We start from the raw sequence: 27,998 nt of genomic DNA, 5'->3' as shown, positions 1-27,998 counted from the left end.
AAAATACATCAGAATTGATTGCTAGATTAATTAACAAACTTTAGATTGGAAGTCTTGTTCTTTTCACCACATAGCTCAGATCCGATGTCCGCATCACACAATCCGTTCGTACTACTAAACTGAGGTGAGGTGAAGGGCTGCGAAAGAGTTAGTGTTTTGTTTGTGTGTGTAAATATATTGCCTTCTGCAAGGGCAATGGAAACCTACAGCGAAAGATGAAAATAATTTTTAACACTGCATACTTTACTAGGAAGGCTGTGGCTATTTTCAGCGTATGGTATATTCCGTCTTCTTGTGGCACAAAAAATATTTTGAATGCATTACTTTCCGTTTGACGTTAGGATGCTTAATGTATGAAAAGATGAATTAACATGAGGTGACTCTAGTAACGGCAAAAATGTTACAGGGCATAGTGATAACATTCGTCGACCTATCGAATAAAGACAGACAGAGTACATCCCATTCATCGAAATCTGCTCACCAGTTTTGGCTTTTTCATAAAATGTTCGTAAGGTTACGTAACAACTTTTATCATAGGCAGTAACTCAGCAGCCATTATTGAAATGTTACTGCAGTTATGATATTTGTCTGCACTTTACTTCTCCTCGGAATTGCTACAAGCCGTTTAAGAAATTCGTTGAAATTATGTAAAAGGTCTTTGTTTACTGGAAAACGGAGCACCACATCGACGTTACAAATACTCCACTGACTGCTGAGTGATCTTCGTGTGCCCCCTAGAGACTTCCGAATCTAGGTCGACGAAGGGAACGAACGCGGTAACAGGCGATAATGCAGGCTCTTCACTGTTCTCCTGACGTGTAATAGGAGAAACTTAAGACTGATATTGGCTGCTTCTAAATAGTTTCGGAAACTAGCATCTCTTCCGCTGTGTATGCGACAAGCATTAGTCAACATTCCGTAGCATCGTGGCACAACCCAGGCGGCCAGAGTGGCCGAGCGGTGCTAGGCGCTACAGTCTGGAACCGGGCGACCGCTACAATCGCAGGTTCTAATACCGCCTCGGGCATGGATGTGTGTGATGAGCTTAGGTTAGTTAGGTTTAAGTAGTTCTAAGTTCTGGGGGACTGATGACCTCCCATAGTGCTCAGATCCATTTGGCACAACCCAAAACCTTGAAAGTACGGACCGCTGCACTCCCGCAAACTGACTGTAACAGTAGAACATGAAACCATTTTAGTGTCGTGCTCCTAGAAAAAGTAGGATTTTTCCGCTTCAAACTGCTGCTAACGCAGTTTCCCTCCATTAGTATTTGTAACGACTGCTTTGCTGACTGCGAAACAGGTATCCACATAGTCTCTGTTGGTGCCTCATTTTTTTTAAAAATTCCAATTCCTTGTTGACTGTGCTGATTTCGATGTGAAGCTTGTTACGGTGTAAATTGCTGATATAAAATTACTGTGTAAAATTCGAAAGTAGCGAATGATAGGGGAAGCAAACTCATCGTACGTGTCGCAGTGTGTCATATTTTGAGAATAAACTGTGTCGCTCCTTCACGAAAGTACTCTGACGTAAGCACCTTCCGCGGACATATCGTGCACTTCATAGTAAATGGTAGGTACCGTCTAGAGGTTACGACGAAATCTGTGGTCTCACAAGAATCGCGTTAAGACGCATCAGTGTACTGCGAAGTAAAGCTCTTCAAGGAAGAGCCTGCCTGAACGGTGCACATGGTAGAACTAGTAACGAAGGCCAGAAACATTCATTTAGGGGACGCCACTCTCCCCGTATCTCAGCCCTGTCCAGATTGATCTCGAGAGGTGACAACGTCAGATGTCCGCCATCTGCTCTTAGTCGTATCAGATCTACACCGAGTGTGCTTCGCTGCACGCACGTCTGACTACACTGTTAGCCACCGACCACCTGTAACAAAATAGTATCCTATCTTCCCATCAAGCACGCGAAGCTACCTATCATTACCGTCTAACTTCCACCTGTAAAAGACATTCCGCATTCAAAGGCCTGATGACTTTGTAATGCTACAAAACCAATATTTAATTACAGGCACAATGTTTTCAAATACATGCCGCTCTTTATACGCTGCCAGCAATAAAGGAATACCACCACTAAATACAAATTTACGACCTTCTGTAGGTTGAGTCTCCTACCTATCTGTATCATATATTTCACGAATAATATGAAGGCTTAATCAAAGACCAGATTTTCCAACGCATCCAGGACTACAATCCAACTAGAGTATTCTGCATCGAGTCTTCATCGGAGTTCAGATAACTGAATGGCTAAATAGAGAAGGCTTCTTTTGTATCCGCCTAGTAGTCCTTTCATCAGGCAGGTCGTGCAGGCAGCATACCCTCCAGGAGAACATGGGTGAACGGCTTTCATCGAACAGAGATACAACACAACCACGACGCTATTGCACTTGGCCTCCTGTGGGCGCTAATCTCCAATGTGTTATTTTCTAAACAATGGACTGGGAACTGGCTGCATATTTATGTGTTGTAAAGAAGTATTGAAGCGAATATGATTTCTGTGTATTGATTTTAGCAGTGACATGCGAAGACATGTTTTTGCACAATATGGTTCCATATCCAAATATTTGTGACAGTAAGCAAAAGAAATAACCCACGTTTATAAGCACAAAACACCTAATATTATTAAATATCTTGAGGTTGTCCATTGATTGTGACCGGGCCCAATATCTCACGAAATAAGTGTCAAACGGAAAAACTATAAGGAACGAAACTTTCTAGCTTGAAGGGGGAAACCAGATGGCGCTATGGTTGACCCGCTAGATGGCGCTGTCATAGGTCAAACGGATATCAACTGCGTTTTTATAAATAGGGACCCCCATTTTTATTACATGTTCGTGCAGCACGTAAAGAAATATGAATGTTTTAGTTGGACCACATTTTTTGCTTTTTGACAGGTGGCGCTGTAATAGTGACAAATATATGGCTCACAATTTTAGACGACCAGTTGGTAAAGGTAGGTTTTTTAAATTAAAATACAGAACGTAAGTATGTCTGAACATTTCATTTCGGTTGATCCAATGTCATACATGTACCTTTGTGAACTTATCATTTCTTAGAACGCATAATTTTATAGCGTGATTACCTGTAAATACTACATTCATACAATAAATGCTCAAAATGATATCCGTCAACCTCAATGCATTTGGAAATACGTATAACGACATTCCTCTCAACAGCGAATGGTTCGCCTTCCGTAATGTTCGCACATGCATTTACAATGCGCTGACGCACGTTGTCCGGCGTTGTCGGAGGATCACGATAGCAAATATCCTTCAACTTTCCCCACAGAAAGAAATCCGGGGACGTCAGATCCGGTGAACGTACGGGCCATGGTGTGGTGCTTCGACGACCAATCCACCCGTAATGAAACATGCTATTCAATACCGCTTCAACCGCACGCGAGCTGTGTACCGGACATCCATCACGTAGGAAGTACATCGCTATTCAGTCATGCAATGAAAGAACTTGTAGTAACATTGGTAGAACATTACGTAGGAAATAAGCATACATTGCACCATTTAGATTGCCATCGGCCAATTATCCTTCCTCCCCTAATGTCGCACCATTCATTAACCCGTCAAGGTCGCTGATGTTCCACTTGTCGCAGCCATGCCATCGTCCCGGAATTTCTCTTGTGCCCAGTGGCAGAACTCTGGACGCCGTTTAATGTTTTCGCCATGCAATTCCTGGTGCATAGAAATATGGTACGGGTGCAATCGATGTTGATGTAACAGTCTCAACACCAACGTTTTTGAGATTTCCGATTCTTGAGCGATTTGTCTGCTACTGATGTGCGGATTAGCCGCTACAGCAGCTAAAACACCTACTTGGGCATTATCATTTGTTGCAGGTCGTGGTTGAGTTTCATATATGACTGAACACTTCCTGTTTCCTTAAATAACGTAACTATTCGGCGAACGGTCCGGACACTTGGATTATGTCGTCCAAGATACCGAGCAGCATATATAGCACACGCCCGTTTGGCATTTTGATCACAACAGCCATACGTCAACACGATATCAATCTTTCCCGCTATTGGTAAACGGTCCTTTTTCACACCAGGTAATGTATCACGAAGCAAATACCATCAGCACTGGCGGAATGTTACGTGATACAACGTACTTATACGTTTGTGACTATTACAGCGCCATCTATTACAAAACGAAAAAAGTGGTCCAACTAAAACGTTCATATTTCTTTACGTTATACACGAATATGTAATAAAAAATTGGGGTTCCTACTTTAAAAACGCAGCTGATATCCGTTTGACGTATGGCAGCGCCATCTAGAGGTCCAAGCCCAGCGCCATCTGGTTTCCCCCTTCAAGTTACACGAGTTTCGTTCTTTGTAGTTTTTTCGTTTGATGCTTATTTCGTGAGATATTTGGCCCGATCACTATCACTTCTCGAAGATATGTACGTATGTTAATATGTTATTCTACAAGTGAAACTAAAGGAAGTAGTTCACATAAACATAGGTCCGCAATTGGTTTGTTACAGAGTTATGGCTAATAAAAGATTTGGCCTGAAATTTAGCAACTTCGCTAAAATGAAGCCCTCGCAAATCTGTACGAGATTAAGGTAAATCACGCTTTCCATTTATTTTGTTATTACTGGTCTGGTGAATCTAATACAACATGTCCCAGACGTGTATCTGCAATAGTTTTTCTGAATGTCCAGAGAAGCAAAGAAGTAATTTAGTAAAATTTTTAATTTATCAGCTACGTGGCTCAATTTGTTTTTTAAATTCCAGACAATTGCACAAAATTTTTCAACAGAAGCTGCAGAGAATTTAATTTTGAAAAAAATTATAGTAATAACGTTAACTGGAACTGTAAGAATATTTTAGATAATTCCCTCTTATTAACACCATAGGAAACGTGAATTCAAATTAAACTGGAAAAAACGAAGCTCATTGTTAAGGAATTTGTACATTGTACATGCAATTTCACAATACATTCACAATAAATGTTCAAACAAATTCCGAAGGAGTTCAATGAATTTAGCTGCACGTTTATGAACAGATTTTATAGCTCCTTTCCGTTTGACAGGGTTGCTCTTAATTTCGTCTATTGAATTCATAATGCGAACATGTAATGCCTCAAATGTATTGAGTTGGTCCTCATAGAGTATGTCTTTTATCCATCCCTATACGTTAAAATCCATTGATGATAAATCAGGCGATCTGGGTGGCCACAGATGTGTAACACCACGATTAATCTATATCAGGAGTAAACGTTCATTTGAATGTGTAATAACGGCGTTGGTGAAATGTGGAGGGGCGCCGTCATGTTGCAAATACATCTGCAATCGTATAGCTAGTGGAATACCTTCGAGCAAGCGGGAAATTTCTTCTCGAAGGAATTGTAAGTACTTTTCGCCTGTTGGAAGTCCTGGAAAAATCAATGGTCCAATAAAGTGTGTGTTGATTAGCATCAGGCGTAAACTGTGCCTCATCAGTAAATAAAATGTGTTTGTGTAACTGCCGATTAAAGTTTAACCAGCTGCACAATTCCAAGCGAAGGGTAGGGTGTCTAGGACGTGAATGACGCTCTTTTTGTTTATGGTAAAGATTATTGTACTTTAGTGTACGCCATACTTTAGAATGTGAAATGCCTAATCGTTGACAGATAGTCGTGTTCCAATACGAGGGCTACATTGAACAGCATCCACAATATTCTCATCTTCGTCTTCACGTAACGAGCGCTCGTACTGCTTATGAAAAGTTGGTAGAGAACCTGTCTCCCGTAATATCCTAAATACTCCACTAATGGTTTGTACATTTGGACCCTCCGATTTGGATAAGGTACTCGATATTCGTTTACTGCAGCCATGGCATTACCATAACATTTGCCATACCGGCGAATTTCTCTGTCTTAAATATGAAAGGCATCCCTATTTTATAAATAATCTACAAACTACAACAGTCACTATGTGGTTTCCCTTAAATAACAGTTGTTATTACTACAGAAAACTATTTAGTTTCAAGTTTAGGAAAAGTCTGAAACAGCTCACTAAAGGTTGCCAACAATGACATCAAAGTTTATACATTCTTAACGGAAAGTGAACAAATTTACTTGTATAATAATCTTTGCTTCTCTGGATGTTCTGGAAAAGTACTGCAGATACACGTCACGTACATGTTTTATTAGATTCAACAGACCAATAACAACCAAATAAATGGAAATCATGCTTTAGTTTAACCTCGTACAGTTTTGAGATGGCTTCATATTAGCGAAGTGGCTAAATTTCAGGCAAAACTGTTATTAGCCGTAACTACGTTACTAAAAATTTTCAGACGTATGTTTATGTGAACTTTTTCCTTTAGTTTTAGGGGAACTTGGGGCAGAACGGGATAGTGGAGCACAATGGGATATTGCTCTTTTATAGACTGGACAGTGTTGCAACCTGTTGTATGGGCATGTAACTATTTCTCCGAGTGGAAGGGAAGTGAGGGCATCCATTCTGATTTAGTTTGAAGTGCGAGATCTAAGTGAATTTTTGTCCGTCACGTTATCGCTTGGGTTGTTCTAACGTTTGGTGAATTTCAACGCCAGGTAAGCTGTTAATTGTTAATTGTATACCTTAAAATGACGCATTCCCTTAAAGTGCATAGCATTTGTTATACTTTAGTTATTTAATGCGTTTAATAGGTCAGTTATTACACTCCATAAAAGGTGTTAACCTCAAAAGTGCTCTTGGGGCGGAACGGGACGGGGCAGAATGGGACAGTGTCCTGTTCTGCCCGGTCATATTTTGATGCAAGTAGAAAGCAAACCCAGCCTGGATGTTTATGGATGCCAGACTCTCCCAACCAGCTGTGTTCGCCGAACAACTCAGCTTTCCAGATATCGCCCGAGGCTGTCATTCCAATCCCACTAATCTGTCAAAATACTCGGCGGACCACAAGACGAAAAGGGAAAACCGTCGTATTAACAGATTCTCCTTGTAAGAAGAAACTGCAGAATGCTTTCGCACGTAAAGTAGTTCTACAGAAGGGTGGAGGGTGCACAAATATGAACAATTTCAGGACAGAGACGTCAGGTGCAATGCAAGTTAAGGCAAAAATATCAAACTGTAAACCCAAAAAAAAACCAGAACAGACGATATCAAAGACCTTAAGAAAAATAAAAGGAAGTAGATGTTGGAGAACAGAGAATCAGAGAGAGCGTTTGCTTAGTGTCTCTACTGTGGGGACTTCGTTTCTAATGAGGGCTGGGTCGCATGACAGAGTGGGCACACAATTCATGTGCTGGGATAGACAGTGAAGATGAAGAGGAAATACTGATTTGTGCCTATTGTTGGAAGGGCTAGTAGTTAGTGGTTTGGTGGTTATTAAGCATTGTACATTTTTCAGAATGACTTTAAAATATTTTCTTATTTTGAAGAATGACTTTTTAACTGTTTAAATTACACATTCCTTAGTCTGAACTGCCTGTTATATAACATTTTGTCATAGTTTGATACGAATTCATAACTCAAATTCAGCGTTTATGCCATAATTTAACAAAAAAGTACCCTTATCCCATTCTGTCCCGTGGGTGGGGCGGAACGGGAAAGATGCAAGACTTTCTTTGAAAAATTGCAAAAAATGCAAAATGTATTGTTTTAAGTGATTTTAAAGTAAGGTACATTAGGTAACACTACAAGGTGTTTTTGTATCGCTTTAAGAACTGTTTTCTTGTTTTTCCTTATTTTATAGAAATTGTTAAACATTAAGTATCCCGTTCCGCCCCGAGTACGCCTATTTGTAGAATAACATATTAAAATATTTGCATATTTTCGTGAATTAAGGAGAACTCACCACACAGTGAATGCTATCAGAACAGCTGTGCATATACTCTCAATGGTCCAGCGCGTGATCTTTAGAAAGCACGATAAAAATTCACTATAAGTCGACCGATCCGCTCTCACTCGCAAGTGAAATAATTCTGTGGTCGACTAAAATTTTCCTTGTATAGCCTGGGCTGTACACCACAGAGTTACACGTCGCCTCCACAGAGTCTGGCGACGCCGAACTCGCTGAGAGACAACTTGCCTGTAGCGGCAGAGAGCGTTGTCGGCAGCGCACTGTCTTGCTACGCCAGATCGCGAACCCCTGCATCGCCTCGCTGATATTGACTCATTCCTCACTGTTTAGGCCACCACTAGAATCTGCGAAGTCAGTTACGCCCTAAACGTCTCAAGTCGGCAGTACCATCAGATCCGTCCGGCCGTGTCAGTGGTTCAGTCTCAGCCCTACCAATTAGCAGTACCAGCAGATTCGTTTGAGCGCTCCACGCCGACAGACACGGCCCTCTTCATCGTTGTCTGCACCACCACCACCGCTTCAGCCATCACATGCCGACAGCACCAGTCCACTACCATCCCAGGTCTTAACGCTGCCGGCTCTGGAGTTCGTCACGTAGGCACATGACCGACTTCGTGACAGGAGAGATATTTCTGTTACATGTAGTTGAGCGTGGGGCGTAGCGCAGTATATCGATCCTGCCTTGGAGGCGGTTAAGTGGGAGATGTGTCTCAGAGCTGGAGAGTGACAGATGGTGACGGGAGACTGGACGCGCACGTAGTTCATGTATCAGCCGATAGAGGACAATATTGGAAAGGGGGACTGTGATTTTACTTTCGATTGTGACCACTAGAGTGCACTAAAGAAATAGGATGTTTTTCATAAAGTATTTTCATAAAGTGGTTTTATGTCTTTTTGTGCATGTAAAATGTTATAACTGTGTTTTAGCAATATGAAGGATGCAATGAGTGTGGTTTAAGATTAATATGAAGATAATTGTTTAAAGAGTATGTAGGTAGATTTAGTGTGGGAACATTTCGAAGAAGTATGAATATGAACAAATGGGATTTTTGTAGAAAAGATTTGTAAAGTACGTTGATGGTGAAGGGAAAGTTAATTCAGGCATAAATAACAATAGTAAATAACTTTATGCAAAACTTCAGCATATTAGATAATTACCTTGGTAAAAAGTGCAGTCGTTAGGTTCACTGATTTGCGATTGGTTATTGATGAAAAGCGCGGACTGACGCGGGAGAATGTTGTTTTGCTATTGGCTGTTGAGTAAACTGACCAATGGTAAAGCAATATCTTGGCCCGCCTTTCTCTTCTGGTAGAGAAGATCTATTCCAGAGCCAAGCACTGAAACAGTTCGGACGTGTGTAGCAGTAGTTCCGATGGAAATCATAAGTAGATGGATCTAGCAGTGTTTCATACATCAAATGTGTGGTAAAGTGACGCCATAATGGGCGTGTAGAAATTTCGGAATTTTTAAGTGAATTTTGTGATCAGAAAAGACATATATTCTGCGTGGCGTATTGAGCAGGTCGGTGCCTAAAAACTGTGACTCCATTTGGTACCGACAGACTTAATATTTGGCGAGCATTATCAATCAAAAACAGTCTGTATTTTTTTGTAGCTATTACGTTTTCGGGAAATACAACACCATAAAGTTGCTAACGTGAGTGAAAGGAATTGTGAGTGACTGTGATAAGACTAGCACGGGCTTGGCAGTGATACTTGTTCACTTAAGTCCCAGAATGTATTAATTGAGGGCAAAATTTCCAACCTTTCAGTTCTGTGAAAACTTTCTCCCGAAACGTAGATTAGTGATTTAAATTGCTGCCTGGTTCACGTCGAAGTACAGTAGGTTTCCCTCGGCTTCCCTACTGATGATCTGCTGAGACAATGTTCACAGGTAGGCGCAGGTCCGTCGTAAAGGGACGGAAATAACCTCGCCGCCGCATGTCGATGTTCGTCAACAAACATTACAGTTGGGTTTCATTTCGTAAATAAAGTTATGCTTTCAAAGTGTCTTCGATAACTGCCCAGAAAGAAGATACTTGAACATCCATCCACTTTTAGCCTCTCAATGCGACTGTCGTCTTCCAATATTTAACTCGTAATTAGACTTTAGTGAAAGGAAACAGCGTGATTACGATCTGATCCATTTTCACCTTGGGCACTGCGAGCATCTGATACATATTCCGACCTCGATCTGATCGCTATATTTTGCAACCCCCTGAATTGCGGTAACTGGAAAGCAAAATAATTTATATTAGGGATAGTTCTCTTTCTGTCAACAAGTCATAGCCGTGAGGTTATTTGGTGACTGTCTATGGTAATTGTTCTCACAAAGCTCGGGGCTCGATTCGTGGCCGGATTGGATATTTCATCCGCTAAGTACTGGTTCAAATGGTTCAAATGGCTCTGAGCATTATGGGACTCAACTGCTGTGGTCATCAGTCCCCTAGAAATTAGAACTACTTAAACATAACTAGCCTAAGGACATCACACACAGCCATGCCCGAGGCAGGATTCGAACCTGCGACCGTAACAGTCTCATGGTTCCGGACTGCGCGCCTAGAACCGCTAGACCACCGCGGCCGGCGCTAAGTACTAGGTGTGGATGTTGTCCTCATCATCATTTGATGAACATCGACGCGCAAGTCGCGAAGTGGCGTCAAATAAAGCGCCGTAGAAGGGGACTCAACGCCAACAATACCATATACTGAGTTCATTTCGTTTCTCTTCCAACTGAACAAACTGAAGACACGCTATAGACGTCTGAACTTTCCGCTTATGCCGATCAATGCCTTGATCAATTATTTACGATTCCGGGTACCCAAACGAACAAAAGAGAACATGTAGGATGTGAAGCCGTTGGCTGGAAAGGCGACCTGTTTGTTAACTGTGTGACCAGAGGCGAAAATCTGGGCAGCCATTACTTCTGCCTAAGCATGGTGATTTCTTCTAGATTTTACAGACCTTCAGGGATAATGCCCAATAGCATATGCATCAGCTTGAGCTAAGGCACCCCAGTCTGGAAAAAACCAAATGGAAGGTAATAAAGAAAATCGTTCTGATACCTCTTACACTGTAATTCTTCTGCTGGATGCTCTTTGGATTTCGTATGTTGCTTGTAGATAGTATGGGCCAAAACAATAAAAATTTCTCTAGTAAACATGGGCTCTAAAAGGCATACGTTAAGAACTATTAGCACTTTTTCAGTAGAAAAGTTGTGTTTCAGAGTAGGAAAGATCAACCCGTGCTCATAGGTCTTTACGGTATGCACTGTAATGTTCATGTCAACTTCATGGCTATGTACAGGAATATGGGAATCTTATCAGGCGCAGACTGAAACTTGACTATAGACTGGTACAGACAAATGTAGAACTCTACAGACTGGTACATTCCAATGCAAACTTGTACAGACTGGTGCAGACAAATGCAGACTAATTGGAGGTCTGTACACTCGTTACAATACCTCGCGTGTTCATGTATCACTGCGCGAGTGTGAAAAGGTGCTATGTAAGCAGCAATGTCAATGGCTGTCTTACATATTAATACGTGGAAGCAGAAGTTGGTCCGTCTCTATGGCAGCGCCATCTCGTAGTGCGGAGGCGGACGAGCGCTGCGCCTGCGCTGTTGTGCTTAGCGGGGCGCGCTCTAGTAGGAACGTTGTGTACGTGCTGACTGTGTGGAAGTATTTACACAACAGTCTTGCTTGTGTGTTAGCACTGACAACTCTAATACCGTTGCTTTCGGACGCTAATTGTTGGGGACTGCGTTGTCTGTGGTGAGAGGGAGTGCCTGGAATTTCATATTCTCGTACACTCTTGATAATGTGAATTCTGGGATACTGAAATCACTAACTATTTGCAAAACGGGATGTGCTATGCGTCCAGCTCCTACTACCATTTCACATTCAAAATCTGTTAATTCTCATCGTGAGGCCACAATCAAGTTGGACACCTTTTCACACGAGAGATCCTCCAGTGCTCTGGCCTTCCATACCTTGTGCACGCGATACGACTACAGTCTGTATATGTGCATATCGCTATCACGTGAGTTTGTTAGATCAGTGTATTTCCAGCAGAAATCTGATACTTGAATCTCAGAAGTTTACATCATGTATTGCGGCCTTCTAACACTGTCTCGTAGTGACGGACCGACTTTTTGGTGCAGGTGATATTTTATTTAATTGTTATTCACGTATGAGCCCAGCAGGTTTGAGGATTCTTTACGAATATAAATTTGAAACTTCCTGGCAGATTAATACTGTATGCCGCACCGAGACTCGGACTCGGGACCTTTACCTTTCGCGGGAAAGTGCTCTACCAACTGAGCTACCCAAGCACGGCCCACGCCCCGTCCTCACAGCCTTAATTCCGCCAGTACCTCGTCTCCTGCAAGGTTTTCAGTAGAAAAAAATGGTTCAAATGGCTCTGAGCACAATGGGACTGCTGAGGTCATCAGTCCCCTAGAACTTAGAACTACTTAAACCTAACTAACCTAAGGACGTCACACACATCCATGCCCGAAACAGGATTCGAACCTGCGACCGTAGCGGTCGCGCGGTTCCAGATTGTAGCGCCTAGAACCGCTCGGACACTCTGGCCGGCCTTCGTAGGAGAGCTTGTGGGAAATTTGTAAGGTAGGAGACGAGGTACTGGCGGAATTAAGGCTGTGAGGACGGGGCGTGTGTCGTCCTTGTGTCTCTCAGTTGGTAGAGCACTTGCCCGCGAAAGGCAAAGATCCCCAGTTCAAGTCTCGGTCCGGCACACAGTTTTAATCTGCCAGGAAGTTTCATATCAGCCCACACTCCGCTGTAGAGTGAAAATTTCATTCTAATACCCATTTGTTTTTGAGCTGTGATAACATCCCTAGTTAAAATTGTCACATGATCTGCAATTTCGAGGCCATCTACTCTAATATCACTTCTACCTAACTTGATTGAATGGCCTGTATTTTGAATCGACTTTTGTTGTCGCCATTCTGTAATTACCTTTTCCAAAACACAGTTAAACACTAATGGAGAGAGTTCAAATGTTCAAATGTGTGTGAAATCTTATGGGACTTAACTGCTAAGGTCATCAGTCCCCAAGCTTACACACTACTTAACCTAACTTATCCTAAGCACAAACACACACAACCATGCCCGAGGGAGGACTCGAACCTCCGCCGGGACGTTGGAAAGAGTCCATCTGCCTATCTGACTCCAGTATTTATTTCAAATGGGTCAGAAATCTCTCCCATGAATTTAACTTTAGATCCAGTGTCGGTTAACGTTTCCTTAATCAGTGTTAGAGTCTTATTATCTAGCCCTTGTTCTAGTGAAATTTGGAACAAGAGAGTCACGATCAACTCAGTCATAAGCCTTCTTAAACATCAACAAATGTGCGTACAGTATTGTTACTAGAAGTCCTTTGGCTTCTGAGGATTACTTTTAAAGCAAGAATTTGTTCCGGACAGGATCTGTTTGGTCTAAAGCCTGTACGGTATTCACCAGTTTTAGGTTCTAGCTGTTCTTGGGCTAGATGAAGTAAACACTGCGAGAAAATTTTGTATGTCACTGGGAGGAGAGAGATTCCTCGGTAATTATTGACATCGGTCCTACCCCCTTTTTCAAGCAATGGATGAATTAGGGCAGTTTTCCAGCCCTCAGGTATTTTCTCAGTTTTCCAGATATTTCCTATTAGTTGAGTGATCTCTTTTGTAGTCTTAGAGCCAGCTGATTTTAGTAATTCTGTGATTATACCGGCCTCTCCGGATGCTTTATTGCTTTTAAGTCTCCTAATTTGTTTAGTTATTTCGATTTCGTCAGGTTCTCTAGAGTTAAGGTTGGTGTTATTAATTTACTATGCTGATATTAGTATTCCATGACTTATGGTTGCCATTCTGTAACCATCGTAGGTTTTATGTCTGTCGTTTCTTAGTGTTCTTGTAAACGGAGCCGGACTGATTTGTATTCTTAATGTTCAATCTGGCGGGCTTGAGTGACCGAGTGGTTCTAGGCACCACAGTCTGGAACCGCGCGACCGCTACGATCGCGGTTTCGAATCCTGCCTCGTGCATGGATGTGTGTGAGGTCTTTAGGTCAGTTAGGTTTAAGTCGTTCTAAGTTCTAGGGGACTGATGACCTCAGATGTTAAGACCCATAGTGCTCAGAACCATTTGAATCATTTTTGTTTAATCTGTGTCTGTGTTGTGATGCCAACCTGAACAACACAATTGGTGTGATTACGTAAACGTTATCTGATAAAAGAGTCGCTAAATCAATATGAAGCAGCATACCTCTACCAAAATTACCGTTTACAAAAAAAAAAAATTAAGGCGTATAACTGTATACTAGATAAATATCATTCAAAATTCTGCACTGCACAGTGACAGTGCTACAATGCGTGACGACACAGTATGTGATGTGAGTTGTAGTTCCTACTTACACGATGCATGATGCAGCTAAACAGAATTCCAAACATTACATGATGCAGACATAAACTTAACACTGCGGTGAAGGAATGAGGGTGCTTGCATAATAAATTTGAATTGCAACGCATGACTGAAAACGATTTTATTGTTTCCTGGCCGTAACACATTTAAATGAGTTACCTTGTGGAAACGGAACCACAATATTGTTCAAAACTGGTGAAAATAAAAATACAGCGCAGCAAGAAACCAGCTAAAGGAAAGGAAATCCTCCGTAAGTCCAGTGCAAGGACGAACAGCTGCGTTAAGCATATTGTGCTTTATTTAGAATGACGGCGACGCGGAAAACAATACAGTCTTTGTCGTAATGCGGGACGCAGTGATTTATCGAACGTCCAGACCGATATGATCATTGCCTTTCGGGCCAAGGAGGTAAGCATTCTGAAACGTCTCAGTCTGCAAACTTTTAGCGGGCCGAACTGGTCGAAGTATACCGTGCTTAGGAACGAGGTGTAAGTAGCGTGAGTGAAAAGTCTTTATGTGTAAGAAGAGTGAAGCGCTCTTTGAATATATCCTGATGGCTAAAAGAGCCACGCGCAATTTGAGTGAGAAAATGTCATCTGACATTGAAATCAACGTAAAAGATTGGGTCGCCACCAACTACAACTACACGACAAATAAGAGGTTGCGCTGAGTCGGAAAATTAATGAATTTATTCGAAAAGCTCACAAAAGAACAATAATTGTAAACTAACTGATAAATAATGAGATTTAATTATTAATATGATCTAGGCATTTTGACGTGAATCACATATTGAATAAAGTGAAGAGTGCGTGAACACTGTGCATAAGTGCAGCTTGCAGCAACATTCCTGAAAACAAGGTCTATTCCAAAGGCTTTGTTTAAAATAAAAAGGGACACTAATTATTAGACCTGTGCGCAAGGAAACGCCGTGGATGGGCTAACAAGGAAAACTACAAGGTAAATGGCGTAGGCAAGGGAGACGTGGCATTGTTGCACCAGATAAGATTGGAGGCAAAATTATTTATTCCTTAAAACATTGATGTGACGCATCTATAGAACTGCTGTTGCCTGTTAACTAAGTACAATTGCTTGTGAAACGCTATGCATTTCACAAGAGATTCAAGTGCCCACGTGGTTAGTGGAGACACAGCTTCTACGTACCGTGGCCAAATTTTAGTAACATCAAACAACGCAGTCGCGAACAATTAACATTTTACGGAGTACAGATTTGAATAGACAAATGATTATGGCAGAGGGCCAGAAATTCTAATATTAACCCATGTGGATGGCTTCCACCGGACATAAAGAAATGAGACAAAGAAAATTCACAGAGAAGCCAAAATTACCAAGATTCGGTAGAGATTGGAATGCACACACACGCAGTTGCAGGCACACAATAATTCCTACTGAACCTAGGGTGCTTCAACACATAAAACACCATTGTGCTACGTTCTTCTTATTGATCAAAGTCGTGTCTGCATTAGGAATCAAACCGAAAGTCTGGAAAAGCCTTGCAGTTCTTGCTGCAACCATGCAAATCAATCTTTATAAGATGAAACGCGAGACCAAACACTAAAAGCTCCCCTCTTGCTATGAGACAACGCGCGAAGTAGTGAAGTCAACTCACCCTTCTTCGAAGCGACCTCGGCTGCAGACCCTCGGCGAGCTGGCAGCAGACTGCCCGTCTCACACACTCCAACGTCTCCCACGCGACCCCGTGGCCAGGACATCCCAGAGATGAGGCTTCCTCCACAAACCTAACACCGGTAACTTTCACACAAGAGGGGCACACCTCTTTGCCTAGCTGACAATTACAGGGGTTGTCCATTCTGTACGACTACCGCTGATTCTCTGTAGCAGACTATACCACTGTATAGGAAAAAGAAACACACCCACATTCATTCACTCACACATGCCAGAGAGCTCTGTATCCTTGGAAAGTAAATAAAATGATAACGAAAGAGGACTACAGGACCCTTTCAAAGGTGCTATAGAAAACCGGCGTCAAGTCAACAGTAGTGTGCCACGGGCCGTAGACAACATTAGTGATAGACGGCTGCGGAGGTGTGTATCGACGAGTAGACGAGCAACTATTGAGCTACTGAGCGCTTGGATGAACCAAGAGTCTACTGACCGTTCAGTTAGTGACCGTTCAGCTAACGATGATGTGTATGGAGTTCCGCAGCAGGCGGTATGTAAATGCATCCATTCTGATTGCTGTTCATCGGGGATGAAGGCTGGAACCAGCACGCCAGCAGCTCACCTGGACGTCCACTGAATGGCGACACGTGGGTTTTTCAGACGAATTACGTTTTACGCTCCAGCTGGAATGTCTGAAAGCAAACACCGTGCATGAATCCTTGGAAGGGTGGAGGCCGGAGGAGGGAATGTTTTCGTGCCATTAGATTATGTTTCTATTTTTCTCGGCGGGATAATATCTACCAGCAGGACAGTGTAACGTGTTGCACATCTCGAAATTTACGGGCGTGGTTCGAAGAGCAGCAGGATGATTTCGCCGTACTCCCCTGGTCACGAAACTCCTCGGATTTAAACGCAATCTGCAGTCTATGAACTACCTGGATCGGGCTGTACGCCCCATAGATCCCCAACCGAGAAACCTAGCGCAGTCTTGTCACGACAGTAAGAGTTGACATGGTCCACGTCCGCCCTGGTACCTTCCAGAACCACTCAGAATCTCTTCCTGCACGTTTCACAGCCCCCTGCACTGCAAAACTTGATTGTTGAGGCTTTTGACAGGTGTCACGTTAATGTGATTGGACAGTGTAATAAAATCGCAGCGTACGACCTACAGAAGCGAATTAGCCATTATACAATGTGTTCCAAACCTTGTTTACTACAGGTTATGGTACTGAGCAGGAGTGTTATTACTGAAAAGCTGCAGGATTGGACTAACAATAAATATTGTATCTGTCAAGTGGCATTACTTCGCCAAAAACAGGAGTCCAAACAGGAAATCATTTGACCAACATTCAGCAAAATTTATGTCAATTGCAAATTATAGATTGTAGCGATCGGTCGTCCTTTTTAAATTTTATTACGCAGGTCTAGATTTATGCTAGAAGCTAGCCATTCTTATTGCTAAGAATACAAGATGTAAATAGTTATAATTACAAGTATTGGTTTAACTCATATGGTTTGTATATTACATATCACTATTATTTTCGCTCAATGCCTGCCTGTTGGTGAGGATTCATCCACAATGCATTAAATACTACTGTTTGCAGAAGGCAGGCCGTATGGAGATCACATCGGTTGGATACATGGCGCCATCTAATTATCATGCAAATTTGAATTGGTTTACTTCCCTTCAAGTTTATATACGTAGTTCACGTAGATGGCGTCATATAACCAGCCGATGCGTTCCCCATATAGCCTGCCTTATGTAAACAGTAGTATTCAATGAACTGTGGATGAAGCCTGACCAACAGGCATTACATGCATTGAGCGAAAATAATAGTGGTATGTAATATTCAAACTGTATGAGTGAAACGAATACTTGTAATTTTTATGGCATCATATAACTATGTACTAATTAGCATGGAGAATGGCTAGCTTCTAGCCGAAATCTAGATCAGCACAATAAAATTTAAAAAGGACCACTAATCACTGCAATCTATAATTTACAAGTCTGTGTAACAGTCGCTGGGTGCAACAGCTTTCTGAATGGAAGGTAACGTGAAGGAATGTATGTGAGTTAGTTCTCACCACGAGAAGAGTTACTAGCGGAAACTTTATATTTCTGTTGTACCTGTATCATTGTCCTGCTTCTGACAGCCAACGCGTTGTCTAGGGGGCCTTGCCATGTTCCCGCGGTTCTCCCATTCGGAGATTCGTGTCATCCCTCGCGCATGGGTGTGTGTGTTGTCCTTAGCGTAAGTTAGTTGAAGTTAGATTAAGTAGTAGTATGTAAGCCTAAATACCGACGACCTCAGCAGGTAGGTCCCATATGATCTTACCACTAAGAGTGCTTCTAACACCTTTTCTCCTGAAAAGTGGTAATCTGAACAGACTAATATCTATTAATCGTATCTCAATAATCGAGGCTGATTCCAATCTGTGAACAGTGCCTGGAAAACTTAAAGGCTCTCAGGTTAGAGTCGCACCTGATAGTGCTGCATCAAGATTCTAAACCATGAGATTCACATCCTTCCTGTACCTCTGAAAATGTCATTGAATTTGCCTTTCTTCACTGTGGTACTTGGTCTTCATCATCGCTATCAGTCATACTTATGGAAGGCAAAATTTGACTGCTAGCAAAACGGCTTTTCGACACCTGAGATGTCGACTGACGAGCTTCAATATACACAGTGACCTCAGTTTCAAACGAAGAAGCAGAAAGCTCATTATCACGGACACTTTCCACAACAATATGTTCCATTTGTACCTCAGGCACCACACTCTTACACATTTTCAAACCCAATGAAACAATATAGGTGAAGCCACGAGGCCGGCAAACTGCCGCTTCTGCCGTCTGAGTCACATCGAGGAACACTACGAGCCATTTGGAGTGCTACAAGTGTCGTCGTGTTACCACGTCGTTACTATTTCCTAAGAAAACAAGTAAACAGATATATACGACTTTAGCACTCCCGGAACGCTCAGATCCAGTGGCATGCATGCACCTGAGGTGACGAAAACCATGGGATAGCGATATGCTCACATACATATTGCGGTATATCGCGTATGCAGCGTATAAAAGGTCAGTGCATTGGCGGAACTATCTGTACTGAGGTGATTCATGTGAAAAGGTTTCCGATGCCTTTATGGGCGCACGGTGGGAATTTACACACTCTGAACGGGGAATGGTAGTGAGAGCTAAACGACAGGACATTCCATTACGGAAAACGTTAGGGAATCAATTGTCCGAGGTTCACTGTGCCAAGAGCGTGTCGAGAATACCACATTTCAGGCAGTGGCTGACGTCCTTCACTTAACCACCTAGAGCAGCGGTCTTTGCGAGAGCTGTCAGTGCTAACAGACAAACAATATTACATGAAATAACCGCAGAAATCAAAGTGAGACGTACGAGGAACGTATCCGTTAGTACAGCGCGGTGATATTTGGAGTTAATGGTCTGTAGCAGCAGACGACAGAAGCGAGTGTCTTTGCTAACAGCACGACTTTGTCTGCAGCGCCCCTCCTGGGTCCGTGACCATATCGATGGGACCCTACACAACTGGAAAACCGTGGCCTGGTCAGATGAGGCCCGGTTTCAGTTACTAAGAACTGATGGTAGTGTTTCAGTATGGTGCTGACTCCGCTATGGATACAAGTTGTGAATAACGGGCTGCGTAAACTGCTGGTCGCTTCATAATGGTGTGGACTGTGCTTACATGCAATGGACTGGGTCGTGTGGTCCAAGGGAGCCGATCATTGACTGGAAATAGTTGCGTTCAGCTACATGGAGAGTATTTTCAACCGCTCCAGGACTTCACGTACGAAACAATGAAGGACTTCCTTTGGATTACAATGAGACATGTCACCGGGATACAATTATTCGCGATTGCTTTGAAGAACATTCAGGAGAATTAGTGCTCATGATTTATCCACCCAGATCGCCAGACATGAATCGTGACGTTAGTGAGACATAATGGGGAGCTCATTTTCTGTACAACATGCTTCATCAACTACACTTCCGCAACTGTGGACGGCTATAGAGGCAGCATGGCTCACCATTTCTGCACGGGACTTTCAGCTACTCGTTGAGTCCATGCCACATCGATTTTCTGCACTACTTCGGGCAAAATGAGGCCAGACACGATATTAGTAGGTATACCACGACTTTTGTCATCTTTTTGTACGTCGTTAGCACTGTATACACAATGATTGTGCACGGATATTTACGTCGCTAGCAGTTAAACGAGTGATTACTTAATATCGTGTCATCTTCAATGTCTATTTCAAACATATGCGGAAAACGAATTGACCTTCAAATGCAAAAAATTGGAGATAAGTGTTGCAATCTGTTGCTGGGTGTGGTAACCGTCAAAATTGACATTTGTATCACCCCTGAATATAACTAAAGAGTTAGACCAACGTTAATTTTGATTGTTTCCGTGCCAAGCACGAGATGACAACACTTATCTCTAAGCTTTTACATTTTAGGGTTATCCAGATTTTCCACTGTTGACGGCCATTTTTAATTTTTTTCCAATCTGATGTCAAGTATACCCACACAAATTGCACTCTGCATTTGGGAGACAAAACGAAGATTAGCTCTGATATTAACCTCAGTGGTTACAGTATGTTATGATCTACACATTTATAGTTCCGGTAACAAGAGCATTAGTGTTAGCAAAGTCACACGGAGTTTTATTAGGACATGTGCCTGAAAATGAGCTTCGGAGGAAGTTGAAGTCAGTTACTGTAATCTGCAAATTCAGATATGTACTCTGTGGTATACGTTTCCCTTGTTCAGAATTGCCTGGTAGGGTCTCGCATACTGGTCAACAAAGCTTCGGTTCCTTAGGCCTACATCTAGACGCCTCAGCGACCAGAATTCGCGGAGCGCGAAACAAATTCGCGCGGCGCGTTGCTCCGTAGGCTTCCTCTGAAACATCTTTTGCGGACACTGATTAATTCACAGCACTTTCACCCACACAGGATCAGTCTAAATAAGGGTCGGCAGCCTTACTATAGCCGGCGAGACAGGGTTGAAATTTTCACTCGATACGACTATACGACTAGGCAGCCCAGCAGCAGTACAGTGGTTTCAAAAGTCTCTCAGATCAGACCACTGAAAAGAAATACTGTAAACGTTCACCACGGCGTCATCAATCAGTGTCTACCATCTTCTCGATAAAAAAAATAGAAAAAACGCATAACTACACTACAAAGAAAATGCTCTGGTGAGTAATGGAGTAAGGGCTGTAAGTGACAGAAAATCCGGTTATTAATTATTTCGGAAAATGTATTGCATGTTGAACAGCGAGCCACTACCCAGAAGCAAGTACCAGGAGCTGGACGGAGCAATCGCCGGCGGTGAAAATGAGTGAGCCGGACAGCTCTGATCCTACAGATACTGTTGCACTGCCAGATGGAGACCTGTTTCACCCTGGTACGAAGCTAGCTTTTCGACTGACGTAAATCTTTACTTCACTAGGAGCCTAATGATAATACACTACCAGAGAAAAAGCCGCAGCACCAAAAGGTAATTAATGGAGAGCATCGAAATTTAGGGAATACGCTTGTGGAGGTAACATATTTAAGTGGTTAAAATTGCAAGATCAGAGATTAATTTAAGCATGAGATAAGCTATCGCAAATGTGAAATGCTGGTAAATTAGCAACAGGTGTCACCGCCAGAATGTTGAATGCTAGAATTCAAACGTGCATGCATTACCTTGTACACATGTGGGATGTCAGTTTGTGGGACTAAGTTGCATCCCTGTTGCATTTCGCCCGTCAGTATAGCTCAACAGTCTTCCACTCTGCCTTCCACTGAGCTCTCGCTTAACATCACTACAGTCATAAACAGTGGTGGTTTGGAATCACTGGAATGCCAGATACAGGGCCTCTAGGTTAGAGCTGTCCTTGAAGTAAGAGTAACAGTTTGTTGTATCACAGTGGTGCCGATAGCTGCTCATATTCCGGACAGGGGCGAGAACTACCGTACAATCAGCTTAACAGCTCATGAATCCAAAACTCTGATAAGAATAATACTAATATACAGGAGAATGGAAAAGAAAATTGAGGATGTGTTGTATGACTGTCAGATTGGCTTTACGAAAGGAAAATGCACCAGTGAGGCAATTCTGACGTGGTTGATAATAGAAGCAAGACCTAACGAAAAATCAAGGCACGTTATAGGATTTGTCGACCTGGAAAAAGCGTTCAACAATGTCAAATAGTGCTACATGTTCGAATTCTGAAAAAAATGATGTAAGCTATAGGGATAGTTGATTAATGTACAGGGTGTTTCAAAAAGATTATACTTATTTCGAATGTATGTATTTATTAAACTTTGAGACATACGACTATGAAACTTTACACACGTATTTACGAACCTTTCACGTTCAGATTACAGATGTTCAATATGTCCTCCATCAGCAACACGAACCATATCACATCGATACTCAAATTCCTCCCATGCTCGGGCAAGCATGTCCTTCGTCACTGATGTTATGGTAGTACGGATCCGGTTCTTCAACACTTACAGGTTCTGTGGGAGTGGTGGTACATAAAACGTTGTCTTTAACGAAACTACACAGGAGGAAGTCAGAGAGTGTCAAATCAGCTGACTGTTGAGCACAGCTGAAACGTGCTAAGTCGCCAGCTCCTTGACGACCAGTCCAACGGTTCGGTAGAGTTTCATTCAGATATTCACGCACTTAGCGATTCCAGTGAGGGGGTGCCCCGTCTTGTTGAAATATGAAGTTGTCTTCGTGCAGCCTCAGAAACAACCAGCTCTGTAACATAACGAAATACTGCAGACCGTTAACCGTGTTTCCATCAAAGAAAAATGGGAGGTAAATAGATGACCGGAATACCGCACAAAAACACACTGACTTTGGGCGAAACTCGTATATTTCCAACGGCAGAATGTGAGCTCTGTAGACCCCGAATTCGAACTTTATGTTTGTTTATCTGACCACTAACATGGAAAGTCGCTTCATCACTGAACACGATGCGTTATGTGAAAGTTTTATCATTGTTAATAGCATCAAGAATCTCACTACAAAATGACACACGTTGGCCTTTGTCATCAGGACGCAGAGCTTGTAGCAGAGGTAATTTGTACGACTCCATAACCAACCGACGTTTCAAAACACGCCACATTCTGGTGCTAGGCTGTTGTAACTCCCGAAGTCCACGACGAGTTGATTTTGGACTACGTTGGAAAGCAGTTTGAATTCGTGCAGCATTTTCTTCAGGAGCACGAGGGTGGCCAGGTCTCTTTCCTTTACACGCATATCCTGTATCTAGAAACTGTCGATACCATCTGAGAATGTTCCACCCATTAGGAGGCTCAATTTGGTACCTCAACCTGAAACGTGTTTGCATTGTAACCACGGAATTGCACTTCGCAAACTCTAGAACACAAAATTTATGTTGCGGAGTAGCCTTTTTAAACATATGATGGTTACCAAGCAAAACAGTAGACAACTGGCATCTAGCGGCTATTAATATAAACTAGACTATATATTAGTTTCTGGAATAGTAAACCGAGGCGCAGCGATCGATAGTTTGGACATAATAATACTTTCTAATACATATATTCTTTTTGAAACACCGTGTACAATATGTAGAAGATCGAAGAGGGAATAACAAGAGTGGACCACCAAGAATGAAGTGCTCAGATTATAAAGGGTGTAAGGATAGGATGCAGCCTTTAGCCTCTAACGTTCAATCTGTACATCGAAGAAGCAATGATGGAAATAAAGTAATTGTTCGGGAGTGGAATTAAATTTCACTGTGACAGGTATCAATGATACGATTCGCTAAAGACATTGCTATTCTCAGTGAATGTGAAGAATAATTACATGATCAGCTGAATGGAATGAAGAGTTTAATGAACACAGAGTAAATCTAAGAAAGACGAAAGGAATGAGATGTCGTAGAAATAGGAACAGCGAGAAACTTAAGATTGATGGTAACGAGATAGATGAAGTTAAAGAATTCTGCTACCTAGGCAGCAAAACAACCAATGACGGACGGACCAAGGAGGACATGAAAAGCAGACTATCACTGGCAAAAAGGGACTTCCTAGACAAGAGAAGCCTATTAGTGTCAAATATAGGCCTTAATTTGAGGAGGACATTTCTGAGAATGTACGTTTGGAGCACGGCATTGTATGGTAGTGAAACATGCACGCAAGAGAATCGAAAGATTTGAGGTCTGTTGCTACACACGAATGTTGAAAATCAGATGGCCTGATTGGGTAATGAATGAGGAGGTTCTGCACAGAATAAGAGAGGAAAGGAATATGTGGGAAACACTGACAAGGAGGAGGCATAGGATGATAGGACATCTCTTAAGACATCAGAGGATGACTTCCATTGTACTAGAGGGAACTGTAGAGGGCAAAAACTGTAGTGGAAAACAGAGATTCGAATATGTCCAGCAAATGCCTGAGGACGTAGGTTACAAGTGCTACTCTGAGATGAAGAGGGTGACACGGGAGAGGCATTCGTTAGTGATCACATCAAATCAATCAGAAGACTGGTGACTCCAAAAAAAGAAAAGAAAAGGAATTGCTACTGCAGATGCAGTGCGATGTGTCAGAGCCATAGGCCGAACACGATGGTCCTCCCTCGCTGTAGTGCTATGTGGCCATCTGGAGCCCGATCTTCCTGTGACCGTGTATCCTTCTGACCACCCCTTGCAGCAGGTATGTACACTCGCTACATTCTAGCTACGTCTTTCTACAATACTGCAGAAGGAGCATCTATCTTCTCGTAGCCCTATTGAACGACCTTGTTCAATCTCAGTGACGTATTGACAACGGCGTCTTTGTCGACTTGAAGGCATTCTTGGCTAACTTCAACTCACTAAGTCTAGTATCAAAGGTATCTAAGACTGACGACCGTTATAACGTCTATTTGAAGCAAACTTTATTTGGATCCTCATGTGACTGGCACAAAATTCGAGTAGACATCATCTTTAAAATGCAGAAACCTGCTTATCATCCTTCGTTTATGTCGCACAACTCATTCTTGGCGTTCCGATTTTTTTCCGTTAGAGTATTTGAAATGAACATAGATAGTGAATGAATTTGTTTAAGGAACAGATAGTACGATCCGATTGTGGCATGCGGCAGGTGTATCGATCATTTAATCATCTGCATCAATATAATCACAGCAGCAAGCGTCTCTGAAAGCGAGCTGAACGCTGGATGTCGCTCCGGTGGCGAAAACGGAGGTTGGATGGGCCTGCGTGAGCAGCTTGGAGAGACGGTGTTCACGGGTTGGTTCGAGGAGTGGCTGGGTGTGTGCCCAGCAGTGGTCTCTATACTACCTGGATGTTGAACTTCAGCTATTTGATCGTGCCAGTCATAGGTGCTCATACCTCGTTTCTTGCCAAATTACAACATGGCTGGTAGGATATGTCACGAGAAGACGAAAATACTTCTCGAGTCCGCTCCCACAACAGCCTATTACATCACATACCTACATAATGTTGAAAATAATAAGTCAGTCTGCAATTCTTTGTCACGTACAGACCGACGGAGATATGTTTGCCAAATTACAACATGGTGGACGCTCCAGCCCTATACTCAGATACCAGACTTCTACATCCAGGATGTATAGAGATCACTGGCGCCGAGCAGCTGTGCTGGGTTGTTGGAGTGAACTTGGCTTATGAATGCTGGAAGCGGCCACTGTTCTTTGTACGGCACAATGCCGAGGTACTTGTATGTAGTTCTGATAGTATTCACAGGACCTGTGGACGTCTGACTACGTACTACCGCATTTGTGCAACTACAGGGCTTGCGAGAATCTCGCATTTGGAAATACGGAGTTAGCAAGCCCTAGGGATTCGCTGGCCTTACTATTCACTGCCAGCGAAACAATAATGAAGACTGCTTAGTGTAAGTTCGCCTGCCGTAGTAGAAGGAAGAGGAAAGATAGGTGGAGTTGAGTGGTTAACGTCCCGTCGACAACGAGGCCACTGGAGACGGAGCACAAGCTCCGGATGTAGAAGGAAAGCCGCCGTGCTCTTTCGAATGAACCATCCCGACCATTGTAGCAGTTATTGCGCCTTATGAATGATGTTACCTGCGTGTGCACGTGTTGTCAGATATTCTTAGACACACGATTTATGTGTTCATTTAAGTAGATGAGTCAATTCTTACTTCTGTTGTAGCTCGTGTGTGAGTTTGATTTTGGTCTTGGCGACGTTGTTTGATTATCATTGTTTGGTGTTAAGATATTTTGTAACCGACCCCCAAAACTGTCCTTTAAGTTTCTAGCGACGTTTACTTAACTTTATCTGAAGGATAACGAGTCAATGATCTGTACAAAACTTATGTACCTGTCGAAAACGGTTCAAATGGCTCTAAGCACGGTGGGACTTAACATCTAAGGCCATCAGGCCCCTAGAACTTAGAACTACTTACACCTAACTAACCCAAGTACATCGCACACATCCAGGCCCGAAGCAGGATTCGAAACTGCGACCGTAGCAGCATCTCGGTTCTGGACTGAAGAGCCAAGAACCGCTCGGCCACAGCGGCAGGTTTATTTACATGTCGTTTTCACGATGTTTGTTAATGTCCACACGTTACAGCAGTAGGTAATTGTAAATTCGCGCAGGACTGTGTCTACTAATTTCATTACTTGGTTGCTAAGGTGACTGAATTCTGTTCTTTGAATTTTACTTAATGACTGTTATTTACTGTCTACTCCTGACTACGTGCAGAGGCACACATGTAACTTAATGGGAGTCAGTTGAGACCGGGAGAGGGTGGTCGGGTAACTGGGCTCATTTCAAATCTACACTCCTGGAAATGGAAAAAAGAACACATTGACACCATTGTGTCAGACCCACCATACTTGCTCCGGACACTGCGAGAGGGCTGTACAAGCAATGATCACACGCACGGCACAGCGGACACACCAGGAACCGCGGTGTTGGCCGTCGAATGGCGCTAGCTGCGCAGCACTTGTGCACCGCCGCCGTCAGTGTCAGCCAGTTTGCAGTGGCATACGGAGCTCCATCGCAGTCTTTAACACTGGTAGCATGCCGCGACAGCGCGGACGTGAACCGTATGTGCAGCTGACAGACTTTGAGCGAGGACGTATAGTGGGCATGCGGGAGGCCGGGTGGACGTACCGCCGAATTGCTCAACACGTGGGGCGTGAGGTCTCCACAGTACATCGATGTTGTCGCCAGTGGTCGGCAATTGGAAAAGAGAGTAAGTTATTGCAAATGTGCAGGTAAGACTTACTTATTACTTTAAACACAGTGTGAGTGAGTGACTGTGTGTGTGTGTGTGTGTGTGTGTGTGTGTGTGTGTGTGTGTGTGTGTTTGTGTGTGTGTGTGTGTGTGTGTGTGTGTGTGTGGTGAAATCTGGCTACCACTGGGGAATACCGAATATCTGCATTTTCTGTTAATAGTACTGGTAAGTGGATGTACGTTGCAGTCCTGGCCGAAAAGGATGTAATGGGGCATGTTTACTGCATTAAAGGACACGCTAAAGACCTGTTTGTAATATTCCATTCTCTCCTGGATCTGCCTAAACAGGATTGTTACATTGCATATAAGTGTACTGGATTGAAGACCTTAAAACACCAACGGCTAAACAATATCTTGAATACCTTTGATATTCGATGCTCTCGTCTAGAACTACTGGAAGGAACAGAGCTAACTGTTAAAACAATAAAAGGTATAATTTACAGGAAAGAAACTTGGATATGTAGGGCAGTTAGAGGTCATTCCTTCTCTGCACCTGTCAAATTGCTAGATGGAGAAATAATTACAAGAGCCCATGGAGATTAAATGACCCTGAGAAGATGTTAAAACCAGCCAATGCAACCCTCCTGGAGGGATGGAATGCATTTGTTGCACATAGCACATGTTTCTACTTGCCAGAGACCATAACCCATTTCGTTCTTCAAAATGCACTGGACGGCTTTTGGTAGAGAGGCTGGAAGCACTTCATTCTATGTTGGTGTTTGAAGGGGTCAGTGGCATTCAAGAATGCAGGTGTCCCAGAGCAAACGTCAACAAGAAAGCGGGTCGCCGTTGGCGCACATCTACTGGTACGTTACGAGCTGTGGTTGTACA

This window comes from Schistocerca gregaria, chromosome 8, assembly GCF_023897955.1.
Source record: "Schistocerca gregaria isolate iqSchGreg1 chromosome 8, iqSchGreg1.2, whole genome shotgun sequence".
In the NCBI taxonomy this organism is placed as follows: domain Eukaryota; kingdom Metazoa; phylum Arthropoda; class Insecta; order Orthoptera; family Acrididae; genus Schistocerca; species Schistocerca gregaria.
The sequence above is the reverse complement of the archived record's forward strand: the minus strand, read 5'-3'. Positions refer to the sequence as shown.